At 37.6% G+C, this 16,109-nt stretch overlaps 1 long non-coding RNA gene across 1 annotated transcript in view; it reads left to right on the top strand.

The window, feature by feature from the left end:
- LOC147800001 (uncharacterized) overlaps window positions 1–11,960 on the top strand; it is a 32,614-nt gene extending 20,654 nt beyond the window's left edge. Inside the window, exon 3 of the long non-coding RNA XR_015424501.1 lies at window positions 9,580–11,960. This is a non-coding gene — a long non-coding RNA (uncharacterized LOC147800001). The remainder of the gene's footprint in view (window positions 1–9,579) is intronic.
- The last annotated feature ends 4,149 nt before the right edge of the window (window positions 11,961–16,109 follow it).

Raw genomic sequence — 16,109 nt, 5'->3', positions numbered from 1 at the left:
TGCATGCAGCCACTAAAATGATGCCTCCAAATCAGCCATTCTAAGATTATTGTTGGCAAGTAAAATTGTCAATAAAAAGTCACTTGTACAGGTACAAATCCCAAGGATTTAACAAGTGGCAGTTGATAGGTTCCCCTGGGCTCAGTGATATTCATTACAGTAGCACTGTGCCATCTGTGAGTACAAGGGAAATCTACACCAGTACATTTAGGTTTACATTACAAACTTTGGTCCCATGTACTTTGCAGACAAGATGGCGATTACATTGTGCAAAATGTTTGAATGGTCAACGGTACATTTCCAGTCTTTATTTTTCTTACTTGAAAACGTTATACTTGAAAACAAAAACCAAGCCTTTCCTACACAATATCTCCCTAACCCTCAACCCTCCTACCTATGGGTTTCCATTTTGTCTGGTACATGCACACATGAATGTTAATCTCTCGTTTGGCCAAGTCATAGAATGAACCACTTTCATGTTGATACTCGGCCTTGTTGGAGCTTAATCCTTGTTTTAGATTTGTCTAAAATTATTTTCTTTCCTATCAACCTCGCTACGTAGTCCAGACTTCTGATTACATTTTAGTTACCCTTATGATCAAGCCTTCTTTCCTACCAAAATGATCAATATTCACCTCTCTTGTCACGTTGAAATAAGTCTTTTGCCGCCGACCTATATCTCTCATGTTTTTTTCCAAACTGCTAGAAAAACTCTTGATTATTTTCTCCTCTACCCTCAGCCTTTCAACCTGACTGCTAGGTAGGCCTATACATGTGCAACTTGTATGTGTCTTTGGTCTTTCCCATTGATGGTCAGTTTTCTTCATACCCTTGGTGTTTCTTGTTGAATATTCACCTGTCTTGCCCTTTTTATCATTTTGAAGTAGGTCTTTTGTACAGAGAACATGTCTTATACCAAGATAGCATAGCTGGGAAAGGGGAGTGGGCGACAGTGAATAACATCAGTGTAAGACTGGATTGTCTTTAGAGGATCATGGTACCTTGTCACTTTGGGCTAATGGTCAGTTAAGGATGCTGTGATAGGAGTATGCTTGGGCAACTTCTCACATTGGAATAAAAAAGTCACCTCTAGACTGGGAATAAGTATCAAAATAACTCCCTGTGTCCCTGACATTTGATTTCAAACAACTCAAACATTGTTTGAGGGAGATGATCATGTTTTAGAGTGGATTGCACAGATGAAGCCAACTGACTGGTTGAATATTTAGCTATTCCTTCAATCAAGTATTGTTTTAGAGTGGATTGCACTGATGAAGCCAACTGACTGGTTGAATATTTAGCTATTCATTCAATCCAGTATTGTTTTAGAGTGGATTGCACTGATGAAGCCAACTGACTGGTTGAATATTTAGCTATTCATTCAATCCAGTATTGTTTTAGAGTGGATTGCACAGATGAAGCCAACTGACTGGTTGAATATTTAGCTATTCATTCAATCAAGTATTGTTTTAGAGTGGATTGCACTGATGAAACCAACTGACTGGTTGAATATTTAGCTATTCATTCAATCAAGTATTGTTTTAGAGTGGATTGCACTGATGAAGCCAACTGACTGGTTGAATATTTAGCTATTCATTCAATCAAGTATTGTTTTAGAGTGGATTGCACTGATGAAGCCAACTGACTGGTTGAATATTTAGCTATTCATTCAATCAAGTATTGTTTTAGAGTGGATTGCACTGATGAAGCCAACTGACTGGTTGAATATTTAGCTATTCATTCAATCAAGTATTGTTTTAGAGTGGATTGCACTGATGAAGCCAACTGACTGGTTGAATATTTAGCTATTCATTCAATCCAGTATTGTTTTAGAGTGGATTGCACTGATGAAGCCAACTGACTGGTTGAATATTTAGCTATTCATTCAATCAAGTATTGTTTTAGAGTGGATTGCACTGATGAAGCCAACTGACTGGTTGAATATTTAGCTATTCATTCAATTACGGATGTGGTAACTCCGTAAATTACAAAATTTCTCCAAAAGTTGTAAGAAAACATGCATTTTTATGTGACGAGTTTCAAGACAAGGTTCTGTCTTCAAGTTAATCCTAAAATAGCCAGGGGTTGGGGCAAATTCCACTCTGAATATTTTTTCTGTTATCACTGCAGAAGCTCAGCCTTTCAGAATTTTAAGAGTGAGTTTTATGGTCATTTTGACATCAATTTTGTGAGAATGGAACATATCGTTCTAGCACAGCAGGCATTTTTCTGAGACAGGTCAGCCAAATGTATGTTTTGTACATGGACATGTACCTTTGTGTTCAAAGTGCAAAGGCTGACACGCATGTAGCCTTGAACCTCAAATTACTGAAAAACAACAAACATATATGTTTGATTGAGTTCAAATTTCAACTTTATATTGATAAGGAATGTCTTTACATGAACGCTAAATTTTAAACAAATCCGTTGTGGCATTGCCAAAATCTTGGGGGGTGGGGCTACATGGGCAAAAATAAAACGGCTCTTTGAGGGTTAAAGGAGGAAGCTGGGAATCCAACTGATGTTTGGTTAGAATTTCTGATAGTCTCGTACCTTGAATTAAGGTAGCAGCGAGATATGTACATGTACATGTAATTAGTTAAGGGTATTTTTGTGTTAAGAACCAAGAAACTGTCTTTTATGGTGTCTTATTCCTCATGACAAATTTTGCTGATACGGTACGGTACATGAAGTAGCAAGTCAGAACCATAAATTTTCCAAGAAATATGAGACATGCTCATTTGTAGAATTGCTAGCTTGAAATGAAAATTGTTCTCGATGCAGTGTGTCTACAGGACTGAGCCATCTTCCTGAATGATTCCAGGATCTGCAAAACAGGTCAGCAAATGGACTTCTATTGCAGTTAAACACAATATCATCTCTCCATCTAGTAGTACATAGAGGCCTGTGACAGCTCGCCACAATGACATCTCTCCACCCAGGAGCCAATAGAGGCCTATGTGACAGTTCATCACAATGATATCTCTCCACCAAGAAGCAAATCGAGGCCTACGTGACAGTTCATCACAATGATATCTTTTCACCAAGAAGCAAATAGGGGCCTTCGTGACAGTTCATCACAATGATATCTCTCCACCAAGGAGGCAAATAGAGGCCTACGTGATAGTTCATCACAAAGATATCTCTCCACCAAGGAGCAAATACATGTAGAGGCCTAAATTTGACAGTTCATCACAGTGACATCTCTCCACTACGGAGCAAATAGGGGCCTACATGATGGTTCATCACAATGACATCTCTCCACCAAGGAGCAAGGGTTTACGTGACAGTTCATCACAGTGATATCTCTCCACCAAGGAGCAAATTCAGGCCTACATGACAGTTCATCACAATGACATCTCTCCACCAAGGAGCAAGGGCCTACATGACAGTTCACCACAGTGATATCTCTCCACCAAGGAGCAAATTCAGGCCTACGTGACAGTTCATCACAATGACATCTTTCCACCAAGAAGTAAATAGAGGCCTTTGACAGTTCATCATGGTGATGTCTCCTCACTAATGTTGCAAATGAAGGCCTGTGAGATCGTTCATCACAGTGGTGTCCCCTCACTAAGCAGCAAATACAGGCCTGTGACAGCTCACCACATCAGCGTGGCCAGTGAAAACCAGCAATGCCTAATCACTGTGACGTCTCTCCACCAAGTTGCAAGTGGAGACCTGCACAAGGCCAAGTGGATGATGAAGCTCGCAGAGGACGTCCACTGAGGATCCACTGCTGAACGGGTCCTGCTTGAGGGACTAGCTGACTTTTCCTGTATGATAGCTCATCACAGTGATGTCTCTCAGTGCAGCTACAAATGAAGACATGCAACAGTTATCACAATGATGCCTCTCCATCTACATGTACAATTGACATTTCTCCACCCAAGAGCAGATTGCTACAGATCATGACATTAACGGATCTCCACCCAGTAATAAGTGGAAATCTGTGACATTATCAGATTTGACATCGGTCCACCCAAGAACAGACTATGACAGATCATGACATTGATGGCTCTCTATCCAGTAGCAAGTGAAGACCTACATGTATTACAGTTAATCAGTGTTGACGTTTCTCCACCAAATGGCATATTGTTACAAATCATAATGAGACATGTCTCCACTCAGTTATACATGTGTATGCACCCGTGGAAATCGGAGGATTTTCATGATAAAGGTAACTCATCACTTGGTAAAAAATAGAAACCTACTAGCATTTGATAACATCGATATTGTTATGAGTGTGAACTGCAAGACTTTGTAGGAGTTTTCTCCAGCAAATGGCAGACTGTATCAATTGGAAACCCATAACATTGTTTTCTGATGACCATTTGTTCATTCTGGTAAATTCTCTCAAAGGTACATGTACATGTATTGAGGAAAAGTTTAGTTGGTTCTTTTCAGCCATTTTGAATTCATGAGGAAAAAGACCCATACAAGATGGTTTCTTGCTTTTTATTTATTTAATGGTGGTGAAATTATCTGGTTCCTTAAAGTAATGAATATCACAGTATCCCACTTATTCATTAATGTACATCACTAATTTTTTTCTGCTTGAAATGAGTGAGGTCTAGTTCTTTCATTTTTTGATTGTCTACATTGTAGATGGTGTTCTCACTGGAATAAGAAATTCAAAAACTGTTTCAAAACATCAAATGTACAGTTTCAGGGAAAAGGCACGTTACAAAATAAAAAGTGGTTCTTAACTTGTTTTGAGTAGTGCACACATAAACATGACTAAATTTTGTGAGATAATTCAGTATTATGCAGATGCTTCAGATGGTTTAATTGACATGCTCATTTTTGTTCAAACATCACAGAGATATTGTTTTTATTGATTTTTTTTTTGATAAATTAGAAGTAATCATCCGTCCTTGGAACAGTCTCACGACACAGTGTGGGCATTTAGACTGATGAAGTCAAGATTTCCCACTTGAATGTTCATCCAGTTTGAATTTGTAAAGTTCACTCCTTTGAAAAGACACTTTTTTCCGCAAAACACCAATGGGCTGCTCTGACATTGCCTTATTGCGGCCAAGATTTGCAGAGATACATTTACAGTACATTGCAATTGAAAGTTAACACTGAATTGGGATAGGAAATTTTGTTGAAAGAATTCACTTTTATACACACACTCACATTATACAAGGCATGGAATTGATTTCCCACTTGTGAGAAAATCTGTGAAAATCTATTCCCACTTTTTCCCATTTGTTGGAAAATCTAAGAAAACACATTCCACTTATTCCTACTTGTGTGAAAGCCTTTGAAAATCTTTTCCAACTTAAGTAAAAAATTTTCACGTTTTGTGAAATGAAAGTGAATTCCTGCATGGGAAGAGAAAAAGATTTTCCTATTCACAAGTTAACTTTCAATTGCAATGTAATGTACTGTATTACCTTTGTTGGGATTCAGATTTGATCTCAAATTGTACAATTTCCTAATTACATGTATATCTTTACATCAGGTTATATTTTCCTTGAGTATTTAGTAGTACCAGTGGTAATTTAACACCTAAAAAAATGTTTTAAAGATTTTAACACTTAGTAACTGTTCTACTTTGTTCTGTTCCAAAGTGTTCCCTACTCTTGGCAGGCAAAAATTTCAAATCAATGTAAAAGTAAAAGTTGACTTGTTTTTGTTCGCTTGATCATGTACCCAAATGTACGTGCATTGTTTGTGCATTGTAATGCATGTTTTCATTACATGTAGTTAGTGGGAATGCTCTTTCTCCTTGGAATAGCCTCACTTCAGGGTGTCAGCTTAGCTGGCGGAGTTAGAGTTTCCCATCCCAATGGAAATAGTTGAGTCTCTGAAAATGTTAAGTTTGATAAAAATATACAATTGGAAATTGCCAACTTGCTGTTTAATTGAATTGCTCAATATTAAAAATACATGTTACCATTAGCAACTTGCCAAAAGCAGTTTAGAAGTAAAATCAGGTTGCTGACTGTCTATGCTTTTATTAAATTAATTCATTTTTTCCCCCAGTTACTTACTCATTGCCAAATTGATCAAGCCCAAACACAATATTTGTAATTTACTTTAGTTGTCAGGTATTTCATCTTCTTGCACTTGCATATTTTCAAGAAAAAAGGAAAGTCAAAAGCATTGACAATTGAAATAGCCCCTCACACTGTTCTGTCTCTTTTTGGCAGAGTTTAAAATCCCTTTATGATCTTGCTGATTTCTCAGTTTTTAAAAATTATTTTGAAGCTGATTTTCTGAGAGTTGTTTGAAAAAAATACCATTTAGTGCAGATGTTTGCTGGGATCAAGTAACGAGCTTGTTTGATGAAGCAGTGATGTTTGGAATTCTCATTTTGATTTTGTTCTAACTCTTAAAAGTTTGGTGTAAAAGCTGATCACAAAAATGGAAGTGCACTTTAGGTATCTTGATCCTTTTCTGACAAGTACAGGGATTGTACGTAGTTTTGGTGTCTCACTATCATGCATGTGAACATGCTAGGTCAGGCCATTTCTTTGAGTTGCAACCATTGGACATGAAAGTTCTTTAATTAATACGCAAATGACAGGTCTGCTTTAAGAAGGAAAATTGTGAAAGACCAAATGTCCCTCTCTTTCCTGCCTCTTCTGTAAGAGGTCTCCAATATGTTTCATAAATTGTCTCTTTTTAGCATTCTCTTCTAACCTCTGAAGCTCAGACTAACCTCATCAGAGGGCATCAAAGTCTCCTTTCAATTTATGCAATGTACAGTTATGTACAGGATTCAGCCTAGCATCCAGACTCTTCCTGGATAACATTACATGTCTATACATGCAGCTTCCCTCTCCAAGCTCTCTCCTTCAACAAGCTAAGATAAAAAAGGCTTAACTTCTAGTGTTGCTGTTTGCTTCTTAATGAAGAAACTCAGTCTCTTTGAGTTTTCTTTTGTTTTTATCTTCTCACTTCTCAAGTTATTATTACTAGTATTACTGATTTGGCCATTCTTGAACATCAAAGACACAAACATTCCAACCAAAAATAACTCATTACTTCAATATAAAATATGCAATAACAAATCACAATGACATGCACAAACCTGCTACGATAAACATGATAGAAAATGTAAATATTAGGGCCATTTACAATTAGAGAACAAGAATAGAGCCGTCAGGGTTGGCCAGAATAAACAAAAGTAAGATGAGTCACTGTAACCCTAAGGTCTATATAATCCAAACTCTTGAGTGCAAACATTTACAACATGCAACATAAATTATGTAAAAATATTGATATGCAATTGGAGTACACAGTAAGTATATCCAGCCAAATTCCACCTCTATTCCCATAACCTTCCCGTCCTTCACCTGCCCTGTATAATCCCCGCCCTTTTCCACCATTCCTAGTCATTCCACCCAATTTCCTACCCCCCCCACTACCCTAACACACCCCCCATGAAAAACATCTCCATGTCTATCCTCTACACTATCCCCTCTCCTTGATGTTCAACCCATCCCAATATACCGGCTAAGAACCACTGTAGAAGCTCATTATAAACACACATATCCAAATAACCATTTCATAGAATCTGGGTAAATTGCATACAGAGTCCACCAATAAAGAATCTCTAACAGGTGCAGGTAATTTACTCCAGATAGAGGGAAAATGGGAACAGGTGAATTCTTAAGACTTTAAGACTTAAAGTCTGGATGTGATGATGACGAAACCATAAAGTGTCCTGGTGCCAAGTGTTTACAGATGTAGTAGATGTAGCCAATTTGCTGTCAATGGGCCTAAATAATCATTTCATGGTGAAGTTAACCAGGTGTATATTTCTTCTTGGGCTCAGGCTCATCCAATTAAGTGTTTTCAGCCTCTCCTCGTAGCTCATCTCCTCTATCAGCTGCTTGAGTATCATTGAAGTTGCTCTTCTTTGAATTTGCTCCAGTTTAGTGACCAATGAGGTGGTATAAGGACACCATACTGGTAGTCTGTACTCCAAAACAGGGACGACTAGTGACTGTTATAATGAAAAGAGTGATTGGGATAAAGTGCCCCCTGCTACTAGCACTTGCAAGATGAATCCTAGTGTTTGCCTGGTCTTTTCATCCATTCCATCTGTTTTTTTCAGTGGGTGGGGGCCACTGGGAGTTTGTGGGGGGGGGACACGTGCCCCCAGGCCCCCCTGTGCTACTGTGACATAACCAAATCACGTGATACAACAGGGCTGTAGTTTTTATCTCAAGCTGTGCTTTGATACCAAAGAGTGAACATTATATGTCATGCACGCCCCGGTCGTGTACGGTGCGTGGTGCTTGCACTGGGCACCCTAGCAAAGTAGTCTGGATACCAGACCCGATGATTTTGACTATTCTCTTTGAAGATGTTTTATCAGTGGCATCTTTGGGCAGGTAACAGACTACCTAGCCAAACAGATTAAACGGCTTCGTCCGAATCTGTTCTCCAGAGCTAGGTCTATGACTTCATTCCATAGGCAATGCATTGAGACACCAAGACATTAAACCTAGTCGTAGCTTTGGAAGCCTGTTTCGGACACAGCCGCAATGGACTTCAACATGAATACACAGACTTTGACTGACATCCGGTGCTCTTGAGAAATGTATTGTTTAAAGAAAAAGTTACATTTCTAATTGTAATCAAAAACATCTAGGGTTTTTTGGTGGATTAATCTCTGACATTGGTGGGTTTTATTATGTTTGTGGCTTAACGTGGTCAACGCTGGGGATGCTATTTTGTACACCATCATTCCGGTCCAAAAGCCTTGGGGGTGCTGTAGCACCCATAGGACTCCCCGTTCCCGTGGGCTTAATTGTAAAGGGTCACAAGAGAGTGATTCAAGTGGGGTTTCCTGAGATGAACATTGTGATGCAACTTTTGTCCCTGAGTTTTATTCCTTGAGGTTTGGCTACTTTTAAAAATAAAAATATAACACACAAAGTGTAAGATTCCCATCATAATGCCATTTGGAAAACTCCTGCCTTATGAGTTATTCAAAGCCCTGGAAAGCCACAGTAAATTCAACTTACAACCCCCCTGAGGTTTGACTGGGTTTTACTCTCACAACCAGCAATTTTTGAAGATGATTTTATTGTTATGTTGAGTATCAGCTGTCCTGTTTGAACCTAACAAAACAATGGGTAACTGCAGTTGTTGATAGATGGTTTGATGGCTAATTGTGTAGTGGAACTAGACAGACCTTTTTCCATCAATTCATAGTCCAACTTTGTGATTAATTTTAGAATGGAAGTTCCAAGTATCGGGTGTTTGTTTTCACAAGGCAGGGTACAGGAAGGTTTCATAAAACAGAAAGTATCACTATGTCATTGGAACCGTCAATACGTTTAAGTTTGAGTGAACTGAATTCATAGTTGTGCATGTACATGTATGCTCTGATATTGACATTTCATTTGGTAACAAATTGAATTTGTACTAGAGGATTTACTCCAACATGTGATCTCCTGTGAGCAAAGCTGTGAGATTAAAGTGAAAATTACAAAAAATGAACCTGTGGTCAGCCATGTTTGCTTGCAAAGTGAAGGTAGAATATCCTGTACCCTGCCATTTCATTAGGAATAATCTGTCAAGCTAACTCAGTTTTTTTCTCTTTTTTTTCAGCAAGCATGCCATTGATCAACTGAACTTCTACAAACCCCTGGCTGGCACCCAAAACTACAGATGAACCTTCCATCCCTGATGTCTCTACCTGATGTCAATGTGTGGGCATTTTCTTCGTGACTGGATGGACTTACATTTATCTTGGGAAAAGGGCAAATCCATGGCATAGGGAGGATCAAAGAAATGATTTGATAAAATGTTTTCCACTGTACAGATGATCGGCGTATGCCAATGGTATTCTGAAGCCAAACACACACTGTGCTCAAGTTTTATTATAGTTTTTCAAGGAACATTATAAAGCATTTGTTTGCAAAACAATTGACTTAAACCTGCTTGCTTCCCTGCTGAGTTATTTATGAGAACTGCCAATGGGTTTGCCCTATTAAGATATGAGTCGAAACCAGGCACATACACATATCAGTGACAAAACCAAAATCAAGACTCATTGATATAGTTTTTAATGTTCAGTCATTAAGAATCCAGTTTACACTCAAAAGCCTTTTTAGTCACAGTTACTGGGAAACACACAGATCCAGTCTAGAGACATTTTTGTATAAATTGTGCTCGTACAATGTAAACATGTGCATGTAGTTGAAAGTGTTTCCCTGATATTGTCATTACTAACTCGCATTAAAGTCAACAGATGTGTGCTCTCGTCAACCGTTAGTGAAAGAAGTTAATATATTTGACATGTTGCATTGAAGACTCTGACAGCTCGTGCTGCAGAAATTTCAGAGAAAGGACAGTATCTCAGCTGTTTCGTTTTAAATTTTAAACTAGTTCAACAACGGACAGTTCTGTTTTATAAGACAGTTCAGAGATGAAGGCCTTTATATAAAGTATAGTGATTTCTGATTTGTTAATTTAATATCCAATTTGATCACAGCAAACTACCATTTGTTTGGGGACATGTGCCTGGTTTCACTTTGTTAATTTGATGTAAATGTTTAATGTCATCAGCCTTAATATTCATAGTTTTTGACATAAGGATTTGATACTTGTTAAATGATGTACGAAGTTAGAGTTTTAGACTTTTTCCTATTTGAAAGATACATGCAATCTACACTAGCACATCATATGAACATCAGGCCTTAAAGGAACCAGGAAATATATTTTTTTTGTACCTTTGGGTTTCAATCAACCTCATTTTATATTTTTGTTCTGCAATTTTAACCCAATATTTTGATGACTTTTTGCATATTCATGAGAAGAACTATGATATCATCCAAGGCACTGAATCTAAACGTTGCACTGATTTGTGCACATAACATTTCTAGATTTTGTTAATCACTGCTGTGGCAGATTTCTTTTTTTTTGACGATTTATTGCTGTGTAAGTATATGGCAATAATCCAGCAAAAATTCCTTTTCACAGAAATGTTCCCAGATAAAAAATTTGGGGTTCACAATTTGAACACGAAAAACATGCAACCTGAACCATGTCTTCCTGGATTTACATCAAAGCAAAAGCGCCCTCACTTGTCCAGAAATGCTTTTTTCAAAAAGTGCGCTGTTCAGTTCACAAAAACTCAAAAAAGATGTCAAGCAGTGTTCATACATGGAAGAAGAGTACAGAGATAGACAAAAAGTGATTCTAAGAAAAAATCGTTTCCTGGATCCTTTAAGTTTTTAGTTGAAATGTTACCGTAATACAGCTTGATTCCACTGCCTTGATGTGCATTGGATGTTTAGCCATGACAGTTATTTCTTGCTATTACCAAGTAATTTGGAAAGAGCTACACTTTGAATTTCGATCCCAATTTAAGACCAAAAAAATGAGTTTGATGCTCATTGATTTTGTGGACTCCACTCAGAAAGGTCTTGAATTTACCGTTTAACGTTTTCTTTTGAGATTCACAAATCAGCATCCAAAATACACAAAATTATGCCATTTATTTGATGTGCTGGTGTAGATGCGTTTCCAAGTTGATACTTTGCAAAAATAAGATTGAATTTTCATGTTGAGTGATGTGTTGTCATTCAGTATATCTGCTGTCTATTTCAAGATATTGCAGTTCATGAGTTTTGGTCTACAATCAAAAAGATTTTGCAAGTAGTAACTAACATGGCACTGCATGCAATTTTATGTTATTTCAAAATGAACCAGCGCTTAATAATTTCAAGTATTTCAACAATTGGACTGAAACTTTGAAATAGACAGCAGATGCACTCATCTTTGGGAAGGTTACTTTTAGAACTCACTGCACCACCAAATTCAATAGATTGTCAGTTAATTAAAACGTGCTTGCTGAAAAAGCTTTTTGAAAACCAAATTAAACTTTGGTGCAGTGTCTTCACAGAAGGGCGGGGAAATAGAAAAATGTAAGTAAAGGGCTCTGTTGTTTCTAGAGACACAAAGAAATAACACTAAAGATAAAATGAGTCAGTTCTTCGTTTCACTTTATTCAGTCTGCATTTCAACTTTGAACTATGACCTGACCTTTGAACTTTGACACGACCCTTGAACTATGACATGACCCTTGAACTATGACCTGACCTTTGAACTTTGACCTTTCAACTGGCCAAAAAAAAAGCCCAGCCACATGCAGGCCTTCCTGATGCGCACAAGCATGTCCCCACCCACAGACACCAACTGGTGGCAGTCGCCCGACTATCAACATCAGCCAGTGATCAGCTTATTGATGAATGTACACAAACACCCCTTAATATCTCACAAGTATCTGAGCAATGGTAGACGACCACAGTCGACTTGCAACATAAATAAGGATCCTAGTAACTCTGACAATTGGTTCATTTTCTACAAAGCAGATGTTTCTTTGGGTTATGTGATACGCCGCACGTCTCCATGGAAACCCACCACCCACTCTAGGAATGACTTTTTAAGAGACACTCTGCATCCTCCCTTGATTGCCCCGAGAACATTTCAGATGATCAGTTGCATCTTGTCTTTTAATCTAATGAAATGGAAGATACAAATAGTTCTTTTTTTTTTGCAAGTTTCCTCGGACATAGCAACAGTGTCACATTATGTCGGCTCAATTAATTTGGCCCTCATTCATACTGTGCTTTCACATAAAACTCTTCAATCGTTGCTGTTTTATGTATCCAACATGTTCCACAAATGAATCTTGTATTCAGCAGTGTGTTGGAGTAGCAAGCACAAAGATCTACAAACAAAAACCATGCTGGCATAAATAGCCGTTGCACAAATTAAAAAAAAAATGGAAGTAGATAAACTTGCTGTTTGCATGTTTCATGAAAAAGGTTTTCGATATTAAGCTTTACATGTGGAAGAAGCACAAGCTTGACGTGGAAGCACACACATTTCCTAGATTATTTCCTTGATATTGAACTCCAAATAAGAAGTTATATTCCTTTTTTATTTCTTTGAAGTCATGAATCGGAAATTCACAGAGCCAACAGATATTTGTTAAGAAAGATATTTTTCAAAACTTCCCAACGATACAGAAATGTTCGCAAATCATTCAGACATATTGCCAAATTTTTTTAAACAAATGTGGGGAATGCCATCACAACTCTATTTCCATTAAATGCAGTGTGTTCAAAGTAATACATGACTTGTAAATACCCAAGCATCAACACATTTTTTTTTAACACTGCAGAAATTGATGCTGCACTGTGAACAAAAACTGCTTTTTTTGCAAACCTTCAACTTCTCGTTCTAAAAGCCAAATCCTTATGAACTCAAACATTTCAGGTTTTCTTTTTTAATTAGACTTCCAAGCACCCTTCTAATAACTGCTTTGGGAAATGTTCAGAAAAGAATCGCTTTCACCTTGAAAGTTGAACACATTTTGGCCTGGTGTGCCTTTCCAAAGTTCCATACTTCTAAAGTACCACACTACTCAGTGACTCGGTGGACGATGTGGTAGGCAATCTGCCAGTCGGTATCCATAGAAACTGTAGCATCCAATGACACGGGGTTAGCCTGTCCCATACTCCATGCTAAATTTAATTGAAGTTTTCATGAATTCATGCACTGTACAATTTATGGTTGCACATCCTCCTTATTACTCCCTAAACCCAGACATTCTCATGGCGTTATATTGGAGTAGGCTTGTCTGCATAAGGCAGGCAATGCCCATGCTCACATGCAGACCGAGGCAGGTCCTGGGAAAATCAACAGGTATAATGGACACTTTAGAATAACAAAAACCCTCACTAATCTGGTCAATTTTGTAGAATTCCCAGGATTGATGTCAATTACAAAAGCATCTACAAAGACTAAAGATCCTTGATAACTTTGCAGACCCATTTCACTCAATCCAATATTAAATCTCAAGCAAATGAGCTGTTGTTTAAATGTGCATACTGAAATCCACAAACAGCATTCAGCACATTGATCCAGGAACTTGTGATAACAACGTTTAAAATGTGCTTTTCTTACTCGCAAAGCTGTCTATGACAGTTCATAAGCTTTCATTGTTTCAGTTTTGAAATCTGGAGAGAGATATTGGAAAACAAACCATTTTTCCTTCACTGAACAAATGTGACAAAGCAGACGTATTTTACGAAGAAAACATTAAACTTGTCAGTATTTTAGAGATTGGCAAATAAGCAGATTTCCAAACTGCAACGATCATGTGTAAATACACATGTAACAGGAACCTGGTGAGCCATGTACATTTGCAGCTTCAATAAAGTAGAAAGGAATACACGATTGTATGGTACCAGTTGGCTAAAAATGCCATTTCAACTGTCTCACTTCAAGAGTGGTCCAAACTTGATTTTCCCAGAACCTGCCTTCAGTAAATACCTTTGACCTAAAACCATTTACTTTGCGACTAAGGACCAGAAGATGCAGAACGTTCGTAGACCCTGATGCATATTCAAGACATCTGAAAAGATTGTCTTTGCAATTGAGGCACCTGCATAAGATTGCCCTCACTTTTAAAGTCACTTGAAACACACTTTGTTTTGAGGAAAGTTGAACTGTTTTTAAGAATGCGTATGCCTACCACATAAAATAAGTGTGGGACACTTATTTGCATTTACGTTAAAAAAAAAGGGGAAGATAAACGTTTGCGAAAAGATCACAAATGCAAACCATAAGCAGGTTGTGTTGTGAGTTCAAACTTTGAGGAAGCTCTAAGATCTGAAGGCCTCTGTGACTTAAGTTCATTATAACAGAGGGAAAAAAGTTCAATCTCTTGCTGAAAATCTGGCCGTCAATTTCGCATGGAACTTGAACTTTGACCCAAAAAACGAAGAAATTCCAATCTTTACAAAACTTTGTTCACTTCTCAATGGCATGAGCGTAAAGTAAAAAACAAGGAAATCCGCTGATCTGAGGAAAAGTTGCACGTCTGAAAGGTGTGTAAGATACTGGCCAACTTTTCAAGCCAAATGCAACAAGTACTGAGTTTTGAAAGCCATTTGTACAACATTTATGAGATATTTTTTACCACAACTGCATAATTTGTAACACAGGCCCTGCTATTTTTGTGCCATGGAGCAATATGTACATGTACTACAACATGGGCTATGAACAGCAGCCAAGTTCAAACTCAACACATGAACTTCTTGGATGTTGTGTTTACACAGGTTTAGGTGTGAATCATTGTTTATGGAGACACAGTGCATAGTCAGCAGTTTCAACTAACAGCAAACTCCATGAATATTGGATGTGTGATTATGTTTACTCGTTCTCTGTCGTGAACTGATTCATGCAGATTAGGGAAGGATATCTTAATAGCAGATTTGTTTTTTCCTCTTTTAGATCAAGTTGTTGGAGAATTTCCTTTTACTGGTTTATTTTAAAACTATGAACTCAAGGTCAGTGCATAACTGAACCAAATTTTGAGAAGAAAATGATCTTTGTTAATCATTTTGCTGCTTTTCAACCAAATGAGTTAACTACTGTTCATTATTCACTCCAGATGGCTCCATTTAAGGGCAATGAATTTCATTGAATCAAATTGTTTATAGTCATAAGGACACATTTCTCTGACTAAACTGGAAACGAATAGTCTGTAACCGATTCAGTGCTGATGGAATAATAGTGGTTGGTTCAGTAAATGCAAACACTTTTCTCACCCTCAAGAAATTAACCCTTAACCAGACCTGACCTTCTTGACTCACAACTGAGTACATATTGTACCTAGAGAAATGAGACTCAGATGTGGATGCCACAAAAACTTCCACCCAGACTCCAGGTTCAAACTACGTCCACAGACACACATATTCATCCTATATATTTGTGACCGGCTCTAGAAAAATGGGTAATAAGTCGCCAGATTCAGGTTAGGAGTTTTTGATATGGTTGGATTGTGTATATCAAAAGCTACATTTTGATATATAAATGACCGCTCTAGCGTATTGCGCTTTGAAGATATCCACATTTTTTGATTCAATAAAAGCACTTTTTGGGAAAGTTCAGAAAGTGTAGCACTTGGAAACACAATGCTACAATGCTATGTAGGATTTCCTATTCCATGATCAATTTTTCATCTTTGTTCATTAGTATCCATGTTTGTAATCACAAATTCTGAAAATATGTTATAAAAGCTATGAAAGGAAACAACAAAATCATGTTTTAAAAGAAATTTT

The sequence above is a fragment of the Acanthaster planci genome, linkage group LG02, assembly GCF_054643075.1.
Source record: "Acanthaster planci isolate LZ-2023a linkage group LG02, COTS_SCS, whole genome shotgun sequence".
Taxonomy (NCBI): Eukaryota; Metazoa; Echinodermata; class Asteroidea; order Valvatida; family Acanthasteridae; genus Acanthaster; species Acanthaster planci.
The sequence above is the reverse complement of the archived record's forward strand: the minus strand, read 5'-3'. Positions and strand labels throughout refer to the sequence as shown.